Raw genomic sequence first — 23,406 nt, 5'->3', positions numbered from 1 at the left:
TCTTGCCTGGGGAATCCCATGGACAGAGGAGCCTGGCGGGCCAAGGTTCACGTGGTCGCAAAGAGTTGAACATAACTGAGCGCACACAACATACTACTAAGGGAGCTGTCAGATACCACTGACAAGAAAATAAATTCATAAAATATTTTCTGGAAAACACTTTGAAAATACACATCAAACGTTTAAAATTGTATACTGTTTTTAAAAGGTATGTGTCCCTAAAACAATAAAGTTCTGTTCTCAGAAAATAGAAACTCAGACAAAAATTTATGCATAAAGATGTTGAATGTGTTAATGAATAAAATAATTAAAAGTAGGGACAAATTAAATGGCCATATACATCTATATACTGTAAGATTGTGCAGAATGTGAAGTCATGTGTGGAAAAGGATGGAAAAATTCTCACACTGTCATGTTGGATAAATATACTATGAGACAGTTATCTAATAGGATTATATATATATATGCATATCAAAATGACTGAAAGGAAATACTGGTTTTCTCTGATTATTATGAGTGGTTTTAAGTTTTTTCATTGTTTTTACCTATGTCTTCCAATTTTACAATGAGACTATTACGCAATGAGAGCGAGAATGTAGGCTGCTGCTGCTGCTGCTGCTGCTAAGTTGCTTCAGTCGTGTCCGACTCTGTGCAACCCCATAGACGGCAGCCCACCAGGCCCCGCCGTCCCTGGGATTCTCCAGGCAAGAACACTGGAGTGGGTTGCCATTTCCTTCTCCAGTGCATGACAGTGAAAAGTGAAAGTGAAGTCGCCCAGTTGTGTCTGACTCTTAGTGACCCCATGGACCGCAGCCCACCAGGCTCCTCCGTCCGTGGGGTTTTCCAGGCAGGAGCACTGGAGTGGGGTGCTGTTGCCTTCTCCGAGAAGGTAGGTTACTAACTGAGAAATGGCTTCCTGATGCCAGTCCTCTCCCCACCACTCACTGTTCAACCTTGGCAAGTTTTTTAACCTCTCTGTGCTCTGGTTTCCTCCTCCGTAAAATGTAATAATAATAGGACATCCACCTAGTAGATTTGTATGAAGATAAATGATTTAATCATATAAACATTTAGGACAATTTCGGGCACAGAGCAGGCACTAAGAAAGGTTAACTAACTATTCTTATTTTTTTTTATAATCAGAAAATATGTTAATTTATATAATCTGCCCCTTTCTCAAAAAGCACTATGGTAAACATTTATGTATATAGGCCCTCCCTCCCATCCTAATAAAATAATTATACTAGGTTCTTGATAATTTTGGCCGAAATTCTTTCCAAAGTTATATTTTTCATGTCAGAAATAAAGGGTATTGATAACTTTAGCAAACTCACTGAACATTGTTATTTGACAATAGCTGTGAGATAAGAGAAAATAGCTTATATTTTAAACTGAAAGTTCTTTAATGATTTGTGAAATTGATAAGTATTCTTAAAATTGCTAAATAATTTTATAAAACTATTTGTCTCTAACCTACTTACTTATTGGAATCCAATGTTTTTCTTATTGAAAGCTTTTTATATGGTAGAAATATTAATCATCTTTCTGACATAGAGACTCTGAATACTTTTCCATTTGTGGGCTTATTACTATATTTTGGTTAGATGTATGGAAGTTCAAATATTGTAGTATCAAATCTATCCATCTTTTGCTCTGCAAATATTGCCATTGCTTTAAAATCAAACAGTGTCAGATGAAAAGATTTTTGATGTGATTCTGTGTTAGCCCTAGAAATCTTGCCAATGAGTTCTACAGAGAATGGCACTTTTTAATTCTGAAAGAGCTTCTTCTGACCAAGGTTATTCATGACTGGGAAGCACAAGTGAGCTCACCTCACTAATCAGGCTGAAAGATTTCTCAAAATTCCAAATCACCAGGTAGAATTTCTGGGACAGCAGCCTATTTCTTTGCCTGCCTCAAAATACGGAAAGCATAAGTTCTTCTCACTTGTCACTAGGCAAATATTGTCCCCAAGGCAGGCAGTTTCTGATCGAAGCCATGGTGACGTGTACTTTGCCAGAGAGGACAGAAAGCAGGTGGCATAGCCCCTTCATGCTGGCTTGACCACGTGGTTCAGTCTCAGGGCACAAAACGTAGAGGATGAGATGGTTGGATAGCATCACCATTTCAGTGGATGTGAATTTAAGCAAACTCTGGCAGAAAGTGAAGGGACAGCCTGGCATGCTGCAGTTCATGGGGCTGCAAAGAGTTGGACACGACTTAGTGACTGAACATGACCACAGGGCACAAAGCTGTCACATGCAATGCTTAGATGGTCCTACGGAAAATAGAGGGGCCAGCTGTTTCAGCTAGTTCATAGGAAGAAGGCATCTGGGGAGGAACAGTGGTCCCGGGTCTTGCAATTGGCTGAGTGGGAAGTCACTTTCTGCCCCAACTGGGCTTCTGGCAGTGTCCTTCTGGAATGACTGTCAGCAGGGTGGAGTTGGATCCTCTAGAGAAGAATCTTTAAGTATCTTTGTGACCCCATGGGCTGTAGCCCCCCAGGCCTTTCTGTCCATGGGATTCTCCAGGCAAGAATACTGGAGTGGGTGGCCATTTCCTCCTCCAAAGGATCTTCCCAACCAGGGATTGAACCTGTGTCTCCTGTATTGCAGGTGGATTCTTCACCTGCTGAGCCACGCGGAAAGCCCGAAGTCTCTGGGCTTAGTGATCTCTTTTTTTTTTTTCTTTTCTTTTTTTTTTAATTTTATTTTATTTTTAAACTTTACATAACTCTTTTTAAGGAGTAACAATTATCCCATAGGACGGGATCTTGATCCTGTTGGTTGCTCCTGCTCCAGTGATATACGTTGCCCATCGAACTTCTAATTATCTAAAGTATTATTCTTAGTTCACCATTCTATGATATTTACAGTCCTACAGTGGATATTTCAAAACAGCTGCTATGGAAATTCACAGTGACTACTTAACGTGTCTTAACACAGCTTAAATCCTGTAAGTTTCACACAAGATGAGTAGGAATCATAACACTAAAGAAATCAGATTGTAACTCAAGAGATCGAGTCAACTGATATGCGCCTTGAGTGTTTTAGAGAAGCTCAAAGAAGAAGCAAAGTCCTGATGACAGGACGAGTTGAACAACTCAGAAACTGTTAATAAAGATGGGAAATCTGGGTTTGAAACTCCAAGCATCCATTGACATTTTTGAGTGGATTCAGCTAATGGTTTGGTTCCTCTTTTTCTCCATTTGTTGTCTCTGTGCTTCTCCCTCTAGCTGTCAGTTCCTTTCAAGAGATGTTCAGAATTTTTTTTTTCCTGCTTAGTGAGAGTGAAAGTGTGTATAGAAAACAGTCCCTGCCAAAACAAAAAAAGGATCATCTCAACTACAAAACATTACTTCATCAGCGTTTAAAGACTTGGCTGCTCACCTGCTCACTGAACATTTTGGACGTCCCAGGTGGCACTAAAGAACTCGCCTGCCAATGCAGGTGACAAGAGATGTGGCTTCAATCCCTGGGCCGGTACGATTCCCTGGAGAAGGGCATGGCAACCCACTCCAGAATTCTTGCTTGGAGAATCCCATCAATAGAGGAGTCTGGCTGGCTATGGCCCATAGCGTCACAAAGAGTTGAACACAACGGAAGAAAGGAAGCACGTGCTCAACACGCGCACACCAACTCAGTGGACATGAGTGTGAGCAAGCCCCGGGAGCTGGTGATGGACAGGGAAGCCTGGTGTGCTGCAGTCCATGGGGCCGCAGAGTCAGACACGACTGAGCGACTGAACTGAACCGAACTGAACACACACACACACTGGACATTTTAATATAAGCCCGAAGACACTTTTCCTGAATGTTGACTTTATACCTCGATTTGTAACTAGCTGCTTGGTCTATGGTAGTCCTTTTCTAGCAATTGTCCACTGAACTATATAAGCAAATTTGATCTCTTTTCGGGGCATTTTATATGATAATAACATATTACAAAAAAATGGTCTAGAAAATATTTTTTATTTTGTCCTCAAATATTCTTCCCTGACACACTGTCTCTTTGACGGTCCTATTGTAGGATAACTCTGACATTTAGACCATCAGAACTGAATGGGACCTGACAACATGCTTTAACCTAAATTGTAAAGACTCTTGTCTGGCTATTCAAGTCAAAACCAGAGTTTACATAACCACCTAGCATGGTTTCTGGTTATGTAAAACGTGACTGAATAATCTGAATCCTGGATCAAAAGCTTCCTCCACATGAATGGTTTAGTTAGGGGGTAAAAACCCAAGACTGAGCTGTGCCAATGAAAGCATGGATCATTTCACATTTCGCTTTGTGAAAGAGCAGAAAGTAAAGACAAATGAGGAATATACATGGGGCACATCAGAACATCAGGTCAGTGGAAAAAATAAGCCTGGAAAATGCGGGGGAGAGAAGCCAGTGACTCAAAGAAAAGTCACGAGGATCTGGCAAACTTCCAAAGGACACTGAACGAAAGGGGACAAGAGATGTTTGACTCGGGGACGAACGGCTCCAAAGCTATAAAGTCAGGTCCTCAAGTGCTTGCTGCACTTTCACTAGGAAATGCACCTTCTGGGCTTCCCAGGCGGTGCAGTAGTAAAGAATCCGCCTGCCAATGCAGGAAACAGGAGACTCGGGGTTTGATCCCTGGGTCAGGAAGATCACCCGGAGGACGAAATAACAACCCACTCCAGTATTCTTGCCTGGAGAATTCCATGGACAGAGGAGCCTGGCAGTGGGCTACAAAAAGTAGGGGTTGCAAAGAGCAGGACACGACAGAGAATGAACAGGCACGCATGTGCACCTTCTAGGTCTAAAGTGCTGCGTGGGGAACGTATAAAGAATAATGTTTCCCACCTTGACCTCAACGCATTGATAAAGGTGTGAAGACAGAAAGCCTTCACAGGGGATAAAAAAACAAACATAAGAAGACTGTTCAGTTGAATATGATAATGCTGAATATACAGGGAAGTGACCATAAATAGTATGGGCTATCAGGGACATGTTAGATAGACTCTCATGGTGAATTTGAGATGTACATTATAATCATGGGGGCAAGGTGGGTAACCTCAGAGAAGAAACAAGGGGTTTCAGGAAGGAGTAGATATTAGACAAAGTATTAAAGTTGGGGACAAGCATAGCAAGCATGTGTGCATGGCTGGGAGACCTACCTGGTGGGGGGGGAGAAGGGTGTGTGTTGTGGCCAGATCAAGGATGATGTTGAGTGATACAATGAGGTGTTTGCCCTGAAACAATTAGCAACGGAAATAATAAAAAAATCAGAGATGTAGTGACAGGTTATATTTCATAAGGGTACAGTGTTTGTTGAATGATAAAATTTAAGCAGAGAAGTGGCATGAAAATCGGTGCTCGTGGTATTAAGTGTCAGTGAACACTGATGCATCATGTGATCAAGGGTAACTGAGTGACTTTCATGGGTCTCAGTGTTCTCATCTGGAAAATGGGAACAATAACATATACAAGGGTCATTAAAACAATAAAACAGGGCTAATATATAATGATACTTATAAAATATAATGCACCTATAAGCTATGATGACAGGGCTGTGGTGAGTGTAAAAAAGGCTTTGAATTCAGATAACCCTGAGCGAAAATTCTTGCTCCTCTATTTACTTTTTCCTCTTGGGCAAGTTATTTAGCCCCCTTATACCTCAGTTTTATTTTTTTTTAATTTGGGGATAATCATATCTATCTCAGGGCTGCAGTGATGAGATCGTTTTCTTTTGTGCTGCTGTGAACTCTTTCTAGACCTGCTGGGCCTTGGTTGTGTGTTATCATGTAAGAAAGAAACCTTGAGTTGTTGGTTTGAGTTTTCTCCCTTGTTGAGTGTGTGTGTGTATGAGTGTATAGGCTTTGCATTGGGAAACTGACTAGCTTCATTTCATGGGAAGGGCTTTGCTTAGGTGGGGGCAGCCAATCCCTATCATGGAAGCATTAGCTTTCTCCAAGTACTTTCTTCAGGCTTGACAGAAGTGTTGAAGATATTTGACCTAAGAACTATCTGCTGCCTAAATTTAGGGTGGGAAGAGGAGGGGAGGATGGGAGTTTGGGCTGGTGGGTGTGCAGCTGACACAGTGTATTAATCTCTCACTTCTCACTCTCACCCTGTGAGATCTGCTGACTCTGAGCCGGATCCCACTCTGGGGCTTGATGTTCTCCTGAGCAAACTGCATCCTAATCCTTTTCTCCTCCCTTAGAGACCATGGCTTCCTGCGCCTCTTTCTTTGATCCACTTTCCAGAGCTTTGTTGAAACTGGTTGAAATCCCTCCTTGGTGGTGACTGTTCTTTTCTCCTCTCCACTTTATATGGGTTCCTTTTTGTACTTCTGTGCTTTTCCTTCAAGAGGAATTTGGGAAGAAACCCAAGCAGATTTTTTCATATGGTCTACATTACTGGAAGTTGAATATTTCACACCCTAAACTGGACGCTGCCCAGCAGGTGTGCCATTTTTCTTTCACAGATGCAGACCCAGAAAGGTCACTGTGACTAAGTAATTAACTGATCCTAAGTTTTGCTAGCAAATGGCTAAGCTGAGATTCAAACTGAGTATGATACTTCTAAATACTCTTATTTCTCCCTAAAGGGGAGATTTGAGGAAACTGTTTCCTTAAAATGTGTAAGGAAGGGTTACTCTCTCTTTGGAAGACAAGGATGGACCTTGAAAAAGACGGAAAGCTTGGAGTCTGTGTGTGCCCAAAGGACACTTCCAGTGCTGTTAACCGGTGTTTGGCCCATTTTAAACCTCTTTTCCTTTATCTAGGGGCCTCTCTGATGGCTCAGACAGTAAAGAATCTGCCTGCCATGTGGGAGACCCACGTTTGATCCCTGGGTGGAGAAGATCCCCTGGAGAAGGAAATGGCAACCCACTCCTGTATTCTTACCTGGAGAATTGCATGGATGGAGGAGCCTGGCGGGCTCCCGTCCATGGGGTCTCAAAGAGTCAGACACAACCGAGCAAATCACACACACAGTGGGCGGCTGTAGCCATCCAGTCACTGCTGACAGCCACACATGGAAAAGACTATGCGATGAGATAGGGAAATCCCATCCTAATGATCTATTTTAGCTGCTAAAAACTCATCTGGGTCTGCCTTCCTGCACTCTTCAAGTATGTGAGCCAATAAATTAGCTTTACGCATAAGCTGACTTGGGTTTGGTTTTTTGTCACTGATAACCAAAAGATTCCTAACCAAGACACTGGGCATGGCAGTCACACTCACATATGGTAATGAATGATTTGCATAACCATTAATGCCCCAAGCACTGTATAAAAAAAGCCCCTAAAATGTTGTCTTAAAAATCTTAATTTTTGAGTTTAGCTTGGATGTTTTTTTAATAAGGAAAAGCTGTAAAAAAAAATGTTTGTTCAGCATGGCTTTGTACAAAACCTACTGCCTTTATTTCCACATTTGTCTTGGTTATTGTCATCCTATATCCCAGGCATGGAGCCTGATGATTTTGCAGACTCCAATACATATGTGGATATACCTTGTCCCCTTTCCAATTTTCTAGCAAATCCCCTAAGAATTTCTTTTTCAAATGGCTGGTATTTCTTGAGTGAAATTTGTTCTCTCAGCCTCACGGTAAGCAGGGATGCATTTAGAAAATTCTAATGTACAGAGAGTATTTTTGAAACTTGTAATCTACCAAGAGAAAATGCCTGACCACATTTCAGCTAAGCTAATCCCATGGGGCCAGGATCAGCTAAATGCAGAGAATTGCCACTTTACATTTCCAGCTTAAACTGTTCTGCTTGGTCCTCGGCTTTTCAGCACATTCCCCCAGTATAAAGAAGGACGCCTCCCAGTTTTGCCCTAGAGTGGGCTGCCTTTTGACTCTAATGCAAGCCTGGTTATTGGAAAGGGAAGTAGAGCTAGCCATAGTAGGAGAGAAATGAGCCACGGACATCAATCAAGACTGAACTGGACATTACGTCTGAAACATCCGACTTGGTGATCACTGCAGATCACACTCCCCAGATAATTGTCAGTTTCCTGTTTCCTTTTGTGCTTTGTTCTATGGAGCCACCAGACCACAAGGAAGCTGATACACTCTCTCCATCCCTGCCTACCACCCTCCTGCCAACCATGGGAAGATTCAGCTTTTAGTGAAGCTTCAGTTTCAGCAGCTTCATGGGAAATCCCCCGCTACCCTCATTGAAGAATCTAAAGGCAGAGAGTACCTTGTACTCCAGGTACTTAATAAATGCCTTCTCTTTCCTTTTTCTTTTTCTTTTTTTGATTGTACTGGTTCTCTGTTGCAGTGATTAGGCTTCTCTTGTTGAGGCGAAGAGCTTAGCTGCCCCTTGTGTGTGGGATCTTAGTTCCCCGACCAGGAATTGAACCTGTGTCTCCTGAATTGGAAGGCAGATTCTCAACCACTGGACCACAAGGGAAGTCCCAGTAAAGGTCTTTTGATTAGAGCTTTTTTCTACATTCCTATACCCTTCTTTATGCTTTATCTTGACTTTCTCACAGAAGATTCCACTTCTCTTAGGAACAACCATTGCTGCTGCTGCTAAGTTGTTTCAGTTGTGTCCGACTCTGTGCGACCCCATAGATGGCAGCCTACGAGGCTCCCCCGTCCCTGGAACAACCATTAGGAATCCTTAAAACTTGCAGCAAAACTCAGGAGAATTCTATAATGTTCTATTAATAACTAGATAGTCAAATTCTTTTGTTTTCTAGATAAAGAGAAAGTGAAAAGTAAAAGTGTTAGTCATTCAGTCATGTCCAACTTTTTGTGACCCCATTGTCTGAGCTGAGTTTATTCACAGAAATACTGACTTTAGGAGATCCTGCTGAAACAGGATCAGAAAATATTTTGTATTGATGCAAACCCACATCTCCTATGTCTCTTGTATTGATAGGAGGATTCTCTATCACTGAGCCACCAGGGAAGTGAAGTGGTGGAGATGATGCTCAAACTCAAGACTGCCCATCCCAAAGCCCATCAGTGATACCTGGGTGAAGTAAGAACCCAAAAGCCTGGATTCAAATTATACAATGAGAGATGTATTATAGCTTTAGAGATATTATTAGGCCAGTGGGTCTCAGAGTGTGCCTTTCAGGGCATCTTCTAGGTCCTTTCTCTTCCCGTTGAAAGCTGGGTTTTCCTTAGCTCTTTCAACCAAAATAATTCATCACAACAGATTAAATACAGACCAGATATGAGAATCCAGCTGTCTTTTATTAAGCCAGATATTGAATAGATTTGCCAAAGAAGGTAAAACAATTATGCTCATCACAGTAAACTTTCTTTGATTTGGAAAGAAGAGTTAATTTTTTTAAAATAAAATTTATATTACACATGTTAGTATGCAATGGATTCATTACAGTGATTTTAACAGATAAAAATTTTAATCTTCTTTTAATTTCTAATATGGTAAATATTGATAGGTATAAACTCTGTAATCAAAAACTCTTTGGAATCTTTAAGAGTATTAAAAGATATCAATAACACAGTATTTGAGAACTGCTGAGGTTGCCGGTCTCAGAAAGAAATTCTCAAAGAGTAATCTCCAAATATTTGACCTTATTCCTGAGTTGTTCTGGTGTGACTTTGCTTGGCCAACAACTAGACTTTGTCTTTGAAAAATGATAGGTTTGTTTTCCACGATAACAACAACCTGGAAAACTAGAGCCTGTGTTTTTTTTTAATTAATTTTTATTGCAGTGTAGTTACTTTACTTGTGTTAGTTTCTACTGTGTAGCAAAGTGAATCAGCTACACATATACTATATCTCCTCTTTTTTGGATTTCCTTCCCATTTAGGTCACCACGGAGCAATGAATTGAGTTCCCGTGCTATATAGTAGGTTCTTACTGTTCAGTCACTAAGTCGTGTCTGACTCTTTAAGACCCCAAGGACTGCAGTGGACCAGGCTTCCTTGTCCTTCACTATCTCCCAGAGTCTGCTCAAACTCATGTCCATTGTGTCGATGACACCATCCAACCGATTCATCCTCTGTCGCCCCCTTCTCTTTCTGCCCTCAGTCTTTCCCAGCGTCAGGATCTTTTCCAATTAGTCAGCTCTTTGCATCAGGTGGCCAAAGTATTGGAGTTTCAGCTTCAGTGTCAGTCCTTCCAATGAATATTCAGTGTTGATTTCCTTTAGAATTGACTGATTTGACCTCTTTGCATTCCAAGGGACTCTCAAGAGTCTTCATTCGGTATCATTAGTTATCTATTTTATACAGATGGACCTAGAGACTGTCATACAGAGTGAACTAAGTCAGAAAGAGACATATCATTTATTAAAGCATATATATGGAGTCTAGAAATACGGTATAGATGAACTTACTTACAAAGCAGAAGTGGAGCCTGAGTTCTTGATAGCTCTTTATTAGCCATTGGGTTCAGATCTCTTTCCTACCAACTTTACTTAAAAAAAAAAAAAAAAAGAAGACAAAATGCTTGATTTGAGCTTTGAGAACAGAGTTACTGAGACACGGACTTGGTTGCGTTGGCTGAGAACATCATGTGCCTGTCGGAACACTGTGATCACAGCACGAAATGTGATGTGGAAGATACTCTTTCAGGGCAAAGGGGCCAAGGGAGCGTGAATGTCCGTGATGAACCAGATGACTATAAGACAGTGTGTTTTACAATTTTGTTTAACTTTTCACCTTCACTCTCTGTTCCCACTCAGTCCTTGCCTGAGGGGGACACAGAGAGTGAAAGCAAGTCTCCAGCAAGAAAAGGAAGCTGAAGCCCAGGAAATCCACAAATTAGATAATAAGTTTCTTGAATTATCAAGAATTGTGGGTATTTCTAGATCGAGGAAACTGGCAGATGCTTAAATTGTTTTCTTAAAGCTCTATTTAATGGTAGAGGCTCTTTTAAAGTTTCTCAGCAATTGAGAGTATTGTTTCCAGCTTAGACAGCTAGCAATTTAAAATTATTAAGAATAGCTTAGTCTTCAAAGCAAATTCCAGATTGTTTAATTAGTCATGTAAAGTGCTGGATGTTACTCATCATACAATAAACAGGACTATTTATTAGTTTTGAGCGCAATTAATTCCCTTTCAGGTTTTCATGAAAGGGCAAAAGTCCATTTGATTTTCAAGTTTGCGTCTGTAGCAAATCGCACTTAGGAGATTTTGGAATTCTAAATGAGTCTCAACTTTGAATTTAGGAAGCAGAGTTTCAGCAAGGTTTGCTACACAACAAGTTCTTATGGAGCCTATAGCTATGAGCTGATCTCCAAGCCCTGCGGATCTTAACAATGGGTTGTTCCAATTGAAATTGAGGCTGAGAGAATGGACGCCCCTCTACCTAGGTCTCAGCATAAAAGTAGCCAGAGGGATTTGAGAATTGACCGAGGTTTGGAGGAAGCAGAGTGAGTTGGAATCTGCAAGGCAACACACATTGCAATGGAAATAGGATATATTTGAGGGACAATTTGTACTCAGTAAAAAGAATTCAGGTACGGCGGCTGATTATACTGCAGGGCAGCTGTCATCTCTAAATTGTCCTTAGAATTTAATACTCATTTAAAATTCAATTTGGCCACATTTTATTGAGTATTACTGTTTTCAAAACTCTGTCTTAGGTGTAATGTGGGAAACAAAATATGAATGCAATGGGCCTGCCCTTTAAGAAATCTACAATCCAGATGGACAATAAAATATATGTGAACATTTACCATCTAGGACAGAGTGTGATAAATGCTAAAATAAAAGCACTAAGGCACCAACTGCTTTGAAATTGCAGAAAAAGGAAAGTTTGATACCAGTTAGCAAATTTGGGAAAGTTTTCATTGGATAGTAGTATTTGACATGGATCTTACAAAGGATGACGTTCTAATGAAGATAAATGGAAGGACATTTGTGACTAGGGGAATGATTTGAGTCAGTGGGTAGATATAGCGTTTAGGGCATATGATCTTGTCAGGCATTTTGGATAAGTGGAGAGTGCCCTTAAGCCCAGCCTCGGTTAAGGACAATCACGCCACTCATGAAAGTGAAAGTCTCTCAGTCGTGTCCGACTCTTTGTGACCCCATGGACTGTACAGCCCATGGAATTCTCTAGGCCAGAATACTGGAGTGGGTAGCCTTTCCCTTCTCCAGAGGATCTTCCCAACCCAGGGACTGAACCCAGGTCTCCCGCATTACAGACCCCACTCATAGTGATGTGCAGACCTAGGCAGGTGTGTGTTTTGCCAAGTGACCCTGTCCTTATTGTCTAAGCTGGGTGGACCAGACAGAGGCCATGATTGTCCTGTGTCCTAGCCTGAAAAACTCTGCATAAACAGGAGACAGCTGGGTTGCTTAGGGTCTGGATTTGGGGAAATTACATTGTGGAATAAAGAATCCGGCAGTTAGGTTTGGGAAATGAAGATGAGAGGAAGAAGAAACCAGAAGAAACCATGAGTAGAAGAGGGCATTATGAGTAAGTCAGTGATATTATGAAGAAGTTGAAGTCACAGAGAAGCAGAAACTGTGCAGGAAAACTTGGCAGAGGGCGAGCAAGTCAGGTGGCACCAACAGCAGTTCCCAGAAGGCACTACAGCACCTGCAGGACTCGAGCAAGACTGATGCTGAAGCCTGGAGCTGCTTAGGTTCACCTTCTCGTTCCAGCGTCTGCAGGGCTTGATGGGGTCATAGTTCCTATTCTTTGATTTCCATAGGATGCTTCTCTTTCTTGTTGCGTCACATGTGCATACCCTAAAACTCAGTTGGACCATAAAGAAGGCTGAGCACTAAAGAACTGATGCTTTTGAATTGTGGTGCTTGGAGAAGACTCTTGAGAGTCAACTTGGACAGGAAGGAGATCAACCCCGTCAGTCCTAAAGGAAATCAATCTTGAATATTGGAAGGACTGATTCTGAAGCGGAAACTCCAATACTTTGGCCACCGGATGCGAAGAGCTGACTCATTGGAAAAGCCCCTGATGCTGGGAAAGATTGAAGGCAATAGAAGAGGGCAGCAGAAAATGAGATGGTTAGATAGTATCACTGGCTCAATGGACATGATTTTGAGTGAACTCCAGGAGATGAGGAAGCCTGGCGTGCTGCAGTCCATGGGGTGGCAAGGAGTCAGACACAAACAACAACAACAAAACTCAACCAGGTATGTTGGCCTGAGTAAGCCCCACAATGAGCCTGGCTGTGCCATATTATGTGACTTTAACAGAGGGAGAAGAAGGGTGGAAAGTCAGGTTGGGCACGGTTTGTGGATGTCAACGGATTCTGTATAGATGATTTGATGCTTTTGTCTGCTTTTTGCCAGGCATTTTGGATTCAAACATGCATAAGACTGGGTCTCCAGTTTCAAGGCAAAGAGAATAGGGGCACGAAGATAGCTATCACTGAAGATTAACATATTAAATATTGGGCTACCATCCCACTCACAGGATTAAATATTGAATGTGCCAAAGATGTATTCATCAAGTCCTGGAAGGGAGGGGCTGTCTGAGCAAGCTTCCCAGAAGAGACAGCAAAGCTGATTTCAGAATATTCTCTTTTGAAATATTCTGATTCCATTAAAGAGTTGCATGCATGCGTGCTCAGTTGTGTCCCATTCTTTGTGACCCCATGGACTGTATCCTGCCAGGCTCTCTGTTCATGGAGTTTTCCAAGCAAGGATACTGGAGTGGGTTGCCATTTTCTACTCCAGGGGATCTTCCCAACCCAGGGATTGAACCTTCATCTCCTGCACTCAGGCAGATTCTTTACCATTGAGCCTCTGTGGAAGCCCCTCTATGAAAGGGTTATGAGCAGGAAAATAAAATGAGTAGATAAATACTATAGAAAGGTGACTTTTGTCTAAGGATAATTGGATTACTGAGAGGCTGTTATGGAGAAGATTAATTTTAATACTTGGGAGGATAATTCAGTTGTAGAGGAGGGAGGTTGGGGCTCTTGAAAAAAAAAACAAAAGGAGAGGCAAATAGACCCCAGGATGACTTCAAAGGTAGAAGCAACTCAGTGTGATGCTTGATTCAGCATAGTGGATGCTTGAAGGGGTGGAAGTGGGGTTAATATGACATCACAGTGATGCTGAGAGGACACATCCCTCCATCGACTGAATCTGTCTTTCTTCTCCTTTTATGCAGGCAGTCTTGTCCCCAAATGGTGGTGAGGTCATCATCTCAGCAGCCCCAGTAAAAGAACATTGCTTTCGCTGAGACTTTTGGTGAAGCCCTGGAGGGACACGCTGCTTTGGCTGGCTTGGCCATGTCTCCTTTCTCAGCCAGTCACTGTGGCCCATGGACAAGCCATGCTGCTAAAGTCATGGTCAGTCCTGGATTCTAGGGTCGACCATCTCAACCACAGGCAAGGAGTGACAAAGAGATGGGTGACTGGAGAAAAACGGCTGTTACTGCAAGGGAGAAAGGATTTAGGACCGCATAATAACAGTACAAATGCAGCTACTAATGTTTTGCTCTCAGCAGGACAGCACTATCGAAGTAGGGTCTCATTTCCCTGCCCAGGGATGGAACCCATGTCTCTTGCATTGGCAGGCGGATTCTTTACCACTGAGCCACCAAAGAAGCCCTGTTTTTTTAAGGTGTAGTTTTATACTAAAAAGGACCTTAACGTATACTCCTGAAGGTTACTGATTGCTTGCTTCCTTGTTTGCTGTTTCCCCATGGAAATCAAGGGAATTTTGTTTCTTTTGTAAATGTTTCCTTATTTCATCATCTTTTCGGGTTTGTTTTCAGTTTGCCTCCAGTTTTGGTCAAATGGAATGTCACATGGCTGGATCCGGTGTGCTTGCTGTGCTGTGTATGTTTGCAGATCAGGAACACCAAGCATAACAGCTTGCCTACAGAGCCCTGTCCCCAGAGAAACCTCCCCGAGTCCATGCACATAGAGTCCTAGGGAGCTTGCAGCTGAGCGGGGAGGTGGCAGAGTGTGCACACATGTTGTAGTTAGCCATCTCCAGGAGACTTGCCACTGTTTTCCCAGCTGAAGACAGAGTCCATGAGGCCGTGGCTGAATGGGAAACCCTCAATTTGATCGCCGAACTGCAGACACTGACAGTTGGGTTCTCAGGACTCTTGAGCGGTGTGCCGTGTCCCCTCCGGCCCCTAGGGGAACCTTGGTTTCTGGCTGTGGTTGTGTTGGCCAGTGGCCAGGCTTCTTCCTAGAGTAACCACCTTCTACCTAAGATCAGGCTCTGGAGCTCTCGAGGTCAGAGTGGCTCTGACCTTTTTAAAAGGTTACTTTTATTTTTGGCTGTGCTGGGTCTTTGTTGCCATGCGGGCTTTTCTCCACTTGTGGCAAACAGGGGCTACTCTCTACTTGTGGTGCTTTGGTTCTCACTGTGGTGGCTTCTCTTGCTGCAGAGCATGGGCTCTAGGGCATGTGGGCTCAGTACTTGCTCCCTGGGCTCTAGCGCACAGGCTCAGTACTTGTGGCACACAGGCTTAGTTGCTCTGCTGCATGGGGGATCTTCAAGACCAGGGATCGAACCGGTGTCTTCTGCTTTGCCAGTTCAGTTCAGTGGCTCAGTCATGTCTGACTCTTTGCGACCCCACAGACTGCAGCACTCCAGGCCTCCCTGTCCATCACCAACTCCCAGAGTTTACTCAGACTCATGTCTATTGAGTTGGTGATGCCATCCAACCATGTCATCCTCTGTGCCTGCTTTGCCATGTGGGTTCTTTATCACTGAGCCACGAGGGAAGCCCGGCTCTGACTTCTAAAGCCAACGACTGTGGATCGAGCTCTGTGTTGTCCGGTGCAGAATCCTCATGTGGCTAACGAGCCCTTGAAATGTGCTTTGTCTGAATTGAAATTGCAGCAAATGTAAAGCACACACCAGATTTCAAAGACTTAGTAACCTATGGACGGAATGGTGTCCTCTACCCTCAGATTCATATACTGAAGTCCTAAAGTGACGGGGAAACAGTGGAAACACTGTCAGACTTTATCTTTTTGGGCTACAAAATCACTGCAGATGATGATTGCAGCCATGAAATTAAAAGACGCTTACTCCTTGGAAGGAAAGTTATGACCAACCTAGATAGCATATTCAAAAGCAGAGACATTACTTTGCCAACAAAGGTCCGTCTAGTCAAGGCTATGGTTTTTCCAGTGGTCATGTATGGTTGTGAAAGTTGGACTGTGAAGAAAGCTGAGCACCGAAGAATTGATGCTTTTGAACTGTGGTGTTGGAGAAGACTCTTGAGAGTCCCTTGGACTGCAAGGAGATCCAACCAGTCCATTCTGAAGGAGATCAGCCCTGGGTGTTCTTTGGAAGGAATGATGCTAAAGCTGAAACTCCAGTACTTTGGCCACCTCATGTGAAGAGTTGACTCATTGGAAAAGACTCTGATGCTGGGAGAGATGGGGGCAGGAGGAGAAGGGGACGACAGAGGATGAGATGGCTGGATGGCATCACCGACTCAATGTACATGAGTTTCAGTGAACTCCGGGAGTTGGTGATGGACAGGGAGGCCTGGCATGCTGCGATTCATGGGGTCACAAAGAGTCGGACACGACTGAGCGACTGAACTGAACTGAACTCTCAATGTGATTGCATTTGGGGTAAGGAAGTGATTAAGGTTAAATGAGGTCATAGGATGAAAGCCTGATGACCAGGAAGCTTGCTTTCCCTTTTGGCCTTATGAGAGGACACAGTGAGAAAGTGGCCATCTGCAAGCCAGGAAGTGGGCCTTGACCAGAAGCCCACCATGCCGCGCCCTTCACGTGGACTGCCAGCCTCCAGAACTGTGAGAAAGTAAATTTCTGTTGTTTAAGCCCCCTGCACTCTGTGCCTTTTGCTATGGCAGCATGAGCAGACTAACATAGTATATGAAAAAAACAATTAAAATACCTAATTAATATTTTATATTAATTATTTATTGAGATAAAGCTTTGGATATATTGGGTCAAATAAAATATATTATTAAAGCTAATTTTATATATTTCATTCTCCTCTTTAAAAAAAGTAGCTCCTAGGAAAGTTCAAATTACATATGTGCCTTCCATAGTATGTCTATAGGACAGTGATCACCTAGACCCTGTGTTATCATCACGTTGTCTTAAATTTCTCCATCAGTTACTGCTCAGTCCCTGTTCATGAAGACTCTCTAAACTTTTCTCTACCTTATGCAACATTCTGTTTCTTTTTCCTTTAATATCCAGGACATTAAAACCAAACAAAATAAAATGAAACACATTAAAACCCAAGACACCATGAACACAACAAAACCTACTGTATTTCTCTGTTTTTTTCATTATTATTATTATTTTTGATTAAAGAGATTTTTTTTTCTCTCCTTTTGATCTCGCTTCTGCCTTACATTCTTAGCTCATTGAAGCCGATATTGAGGAATCAAGTTTAAAGTTTGTGGTGTAGCATGACAAATCCCCTGGGGAAAACCAGCCCAAAGAAAGTTGGGGAAGTTTCTCTACTCTTAGCCCTGAGTTCTTGGTTGTTATTACCATATAATGAGAAGGTTAATGAAGATGGGGGAACAGAGACTCCTGTTTTTTTTTTTTTTTTTTAATTTAATAAGTCAGGGCCCCACTCAACTGCAGAGGGCCAAGCTCTCAGGCCTTGCTGGCTGGGAGAAGGGAAGGTTCTGCTGAGCTAGATTGATGCATTGTTGACAACATCAAATGGGCATCTGAATAGGTTCAGGAAATTGGAGACTCCTAGCTCCTGTGACCTAGAGCTGGGGAAATGTTTTGTCAACAACAGAGCAGAGTGCAAGATGTCCTGGATTAATCCATATGCTTTGGGTGAGTGTTTACTTGGGAAGGCAGCTTCTGGTGGCAGATTCATAATTGGAATTCATGGTCTCCACTAGTAGGAGCATCACGATTTATTTTAAACATACAATCTCCTTAGTACAGCCTTTGATTTTCTCAAATTTTATCTTTAGCAGCAAATACTGCCGGGCATTTACCTTGAACTAACAGACTCGCTCAGTTGATTTTTGAAATATGTCTGCCAAGTAGTCAAAGTTGAATAGCCAAAGTGAGCCTGTCAGTCATTCTTCCAAGTAAAAATAGTGTTCCGGGAAGATAGTCATATTTCAATTGTAATTCAAACGATCGCGTAAGTACTTTTCCCTGAAGGCAAGCAGCAGAAGTACTGTATGGGCACCTCCCATTTTATCCAAACAGAACATTTTAAAACTGTGTATGTAAGAGCTCAGATTAATAAGCTCATTCTTACTGCTTCATCAAGATCATTAACTAAAATTAGCTTTCCCTTTTTTCCCCCCTGCGAGTGGGGATGAGGAAGAACCTGAGAGCTGCTAGTTCGGTTTGCTCCTGTTCCTGGGTCTGGGCTAAGGGCCAGCAGCTTTACCCATCATTTTCTGCACCATCTGTACAAATGTCAACACAGTGAAATGGGAAAAATTTTATTATGAAAGTAGTTTTGAACTCCAGCACCCTCTGAAGGAGATTCAGAGACCCCTTGGGGGTCCATAGATGGCACTTTGAGAAGGGATTCCTCTAAAGTGTATTGTAAATGGAAGGTAAATTCTTCTGAAAATTAAATGTCATTTTTTGGTAAATCATTATTGGACATGCTGAATTACCTCCAGACCACCTGTTTGGAAATGAGGAATTAATGCTTCTACTGGAAGACTAGATTCAACCATTGTCATGGACTCTGTTAATTAATTTAAAATATTTATTTTCTGATGGCTGTGTTAGGTCTTAGCTGTGGCCTTCCCTCACCATGAATCAAACCCACGTCCCCTGCATTGGGAGGTGGATTCTTAACCACTGGAGCACTGGGAGGTCCCAGAATCTGTTAATTTGTATTTAGATTTTTGTGCTACGTGGTGATTGCCACAGCTTCACAAGGATGCTCGGACAGAGTGGGTCGCCCTGCTTTCCAGTTTCGATGTGGACACTAGGTTACTCTTTAGGATCCCTGCAACTTCCATCCTTGATGGAAAGCTTTTCTTTCATTCATGGGAATCTAATAGGACCTTGCAGTCTTGAAATCTAAAGTAACTTGTATGGTTTAAAATGTCAGCAGGTGTTTTGGTGGTGCGTATATGGATCTTCTGGTGAGTCACAGTTCTAGACAAGTAAAGGGTTCTCTTGGCACAACTGCCTCGCTGAGACTGGAGACTGGACACGGTCGCGACTGGAGGAAAAGAGGCAAAAGCTGTATTCTCCTCTCATCCACACATAATGCCACGAAGAGCATCGTTTTCTCACTTTTTTTTTTTAATTAAAAATACAAATGGATGACAGGTTGCTTTGAAAAATCTCTCAATAGAAACCCTAATACCTTTTGAAAGTATTTGCCTGCATTGTATTTTAGGAGAGAGGAGTGAGCAAAAATGGAAATTCTTCCCATGTCTCTACGGCTCCTGGATTTGTGCATTGCCCTCCATATTGAAAGTAATGAAATGAAGGGCCTAGATTCAGTCCTGACCAACGCGTATGTACCTAACTATTCACAAGTTTTAGTGACTTGCCATTACATTGTCATAAAATATATTTCTCCTGGCATAACAGTGATTTTGATTTTGTTGTTCAGTTTTTTTTTTTTTAAGGTCAGACCTCTGCCTTATTCAGCCACCAAGGATATAGATACATCCCAGTGTCTCTAAAATAACTTTTTAGTGTCCTTAAAATGGTTTTTAATCTACTATGTCCTTGGGGAGATTGCTTTTAAGTTTAGATTTTAAGCAAGAAAACAGGCATAATACATACTTTGGGCACACATGCACATTGTAAGTAGGGAGATTATTTAAGCCTAGAAACTGAAAACAAGTCTAAGATCTCATCTTCCAGAAATCATTTTCATCTTTCCTACTTATTTTGGTTACCCTAAGAAGAACATGTTTTGCCTTATATCAAACTATAGATCTTCTGAACTTTATACCCCACTTAATTCTGTTTCTATTTCTATTCTTTATACAACACTTAATTCTTAATTCTGTTTTGTATCAGTTTTCCTAGGTGTGATTAGACAATATTATTTTCATTTACTCTATTAAAAACCCAAAGAAAATAGATGGTTATTAAGGAGGAAGTTGGAACATCAGCTTTCCCGGTCTCTTTTTGTTTGTTTCCTTTTGTATACGACCAAACCTATATTTGCATGAGCAAATTAAATCATACCTGCAAGTCCACAAATGCAAAATTTGCATGCTTCCCTAATCCTAGATCCTTGGGAAAACGCCACATTAACGCCAAAACCAGCATATAAACAACTTGGCCCTTGGTGTCCGATGTAGCCAATGGAGTTGAGCACCATCCAACTTCTTACTGGAGTTGCTCCACGTATATGGGTTTTTGAGCCATGCTTCTGGGGCCATCTTCAAACTGCCAGGAAGCTACCCCCTGAATCTTCCCACAGTCTAGTTACCAGACTCTTTAACTGGAAGTCCTTTGAGGGCAGCATTTACATCATCCTTGTTCACATGAATTTATGAGTCATGGCTCAAGGCAGTGTTTTAGGGAAACAATGAGGGTCCCTAAAAGGAACTTCTTATAAAGTTAAATTGCCTGTACAGACAATAAAATAGGGAAACTAATTATACCTGTTGTTTGAAAGAATTTCATGACTTTATGATTTAAGAATTTCAGGACTTTATGATTGTACAAAAAATATTGACCTCTGGTAACAGTGTTATTATCTGTAAACTGAGAGTTTGTTGCTTAAGATAAACCCTCAATCTCACACATTCATAGATGCTATGGAACACAAATGTATTTATTTTTTATCATCACCATTCTGTTGCTCTTGGTGTTGAGCAGTATAGTTTTTGTCCATACAAGGTGAAAATAATCATACAGTCTGGGCAAGTGAACTTAGTAGTTTAAATCAGTTATTTGATAGACTTTAATGGTTATATGATTAAATTGCCTACTCAGTTTGACCAATCATACAAGCTTAGCAATTTCAGAGAAAATAGTCATAGTATTTTTAAGTGGACTAGTAATAATTCAGGGTTCTCAACTTCTTTTGGGGATATGTTGATATTATACTTAATACTTCTCACATATTAAAGATTTTCATTTAATAAAGTCAGACTGATGAGCGGACCTTCTGAGTGGGGATGTGGGGAAGAGAATACCTCCCTCTCTTCTTGCTGGAAAATATGGTAAATTAGAGGGGAAATGAAGAGTCTATAATTGATTGAAAACTCATCTGGTATGACTTCAAAGGAGTCCACAGTTCCTAACTGGGAGTTCTTGAACTAGGAACTTTTAAGAAAGAGAGTTTGGACCCTTTCTAAACCACTCAATTTCTTCTTCATCCAGTGCTCCTTAAATACAAAATAGAGACCAAATTTGAAAAGCGTGTGCAGACAAAACCATTTAAGCCATGTAAGCAAAACTAAGTCTAGCTTATTTCACGAACGTAAGCAAGATTTAATTTAGATTACTTCTTGTAAATCATAAAAGAAACTTCAGTCGTCTTTCTGAAATGCTATGAGGTAATCGCTTTGAACCAAGCCCCTGCTGTCTGGTAACCCCCGCTGTCAGAACCCATCATTGTGAAGGTTAAACAACTCCCTCCTTTCCACTCTTTATGCCATGATGGGATCGTCCCTCTGAGCCTCATCTCAGTTTTGAATCCGAAAGCTCCCAGTTTACACACTGTCCTTATAGGCACAAAAAACTCTTACTGAATACTGTTTTACTGTTCTGGTTTAATTGTTTCAGTTTCTGGAGTTTTGAGAGAAGGAAATGTGGCAGGAAAACACAGCGAGGAGAAGTTATGGTTGAGCCAGGATGAGTAATTGGAGTCATTTTAGGTAAGAATGGAGATGCAGTTGAAGCTGAATTGTAGAGGATTTTGAACAAAACGCTGAAGAGTTTGGACAAAGAGCTAGACGGTGAAGAGTCACTGAAACTGTGAGCAAGAGAACTCTATGACCGAGCCGTTCTTAGGGATATTGACTATAGCAGAAGTGTGTTGGGGGTCTTGGCGGAGCAAGAACAGAGACTGAGAACAGAGCGGAAGGTCCTGAACACGATCAGATGGGAGGTAATGGGAGCTTGGATTGACTGTGGTTCCAGTACAAGAAGTGGGTGACAGCAGCTAGAGATGGGATCTAATTGGAGTGAAAAGCACTGGTAGTTACTCAGAGAAAGGCCAGTGGAAGCTCCAGTGAGAAGCTTGGGTTTTTAGTTTTGTTTCATTTCTTTTTGAGAACCTTGGATTTTTATTCTAATTAACTTATTTTTGAGGACCTTGTTTTTTTAAGACTTTTTATTAAAATATTTTCAAGACCTTTTTAGAAAACATTTATTTATTTGGCTGTCTCCAGGTCTCTGTTGTGGCATGTGGGATCTAGTTCACTCACCAGGGATAGAACCCAGGTCCCCTGCATTGGGAGCTTGGTATCTTACCTACTGGACTACTAGGGAAGTCCCAGGAACCTTGGGTTTTTAATCTGGGTCACCAATAGGATACTAATGGCATTTGCAGAGATGAGCAGGTGAGGACCAGGAGTAGATTGTGGGATGGTGGGTGGGTGGGCAAAGGAACCTATGGCTCCTGTCTTGGAAATGTTGGGTTTGTGATGATGGTGGAACACTTGGTGAAGGGTTAGGATATGCAATGAGAGTGGCCTGGGGAGTGTGGATTTGGGTTTTCTAAGAGGAGAGTTGAAGTGGAAACTGAAGTGAGGGGTGTAGGAGACTGGCATGTGACTGAGGACGTGCCTTGTGGCCACAGTTTAGTCCAAGAGACAGGTCAGGATTGATGCCCAAAGCACTGTACAACAATGTATATGGGTCATGAAGACGGTAACACAAGAGTGAGAAGAGCTGCCAGGGAAAGCCAGGCGCATCTGTAGCTGGGCCTTAGAGCTGAGAAGAAGTTTGCCAGACTTCCCAGGCAAGGAAGAGCATTTCAGGCAGAAGAAAAGTACAGATAGGAAGTGGTGGTGATTTGATTTGTTGGGGAACGGAGTGGTGAGAGGCGAGACAAAGGAAACGGATACTGTCGAACATCCTCTTTTTATTACACAGAGGAAGAGATCCCAGAGTGGAGGGTGGAGAGGGAAGAAAAACCAGCCAAGCTTGTGAGATCCTGAAAGACAGTCAACAGTGACCCAGCTGGCTGGAGACGGAGGTGGGCTCTGGGACCCTGGACTTCTTGCCTTTGCTTTCTGCCTTCTCTTATAAAAGGAGGTTAGCAACTGGTCATTTCTGAAGCCCTTTCCCACTAAGGTTCCGTGTGTGTCTCCAACTTTGGGAAGCTTTCTTTTCTTTTCGGGTCACATTGAGTAATTTAGTGTTCGAGTAATTAGAGTCTAATTGGAAACCTGTGACCCGGAAGAGGTAACACACTTCCTTACAGGGTCTGTCTTGCTCTGGGGGCATAGTTCACAGTACTGGGAGCACTTCCTCATTAACTGTCCCCAGGGGCCTCCATCCAGCAGCTAGTTACTGGGGTGGGAGGGAAGTACTAATGTTTATAAAGATCACATTGGAAAATTTTCTGAAACAATTGAACTGCA

Source organism: Bubalus bubalis, chromosome 2 (assembly GCF_019923935.1).
Source record: "Bubalus bubalis isolate 160015118507 breed Murrah chromosome 2, NDDB_SH_1, whole genome shotgun sequence".
Classification (NCBI taxonomy): domain Eukaryota; kingdom Metazoa; phylum Chordata; class Mammalia; order Artiodactyla; family Bovidae; genus Bubalus; species Bubalus bubalis.
Note: the sequence above shows the minus strand (reverse complement) of the source record.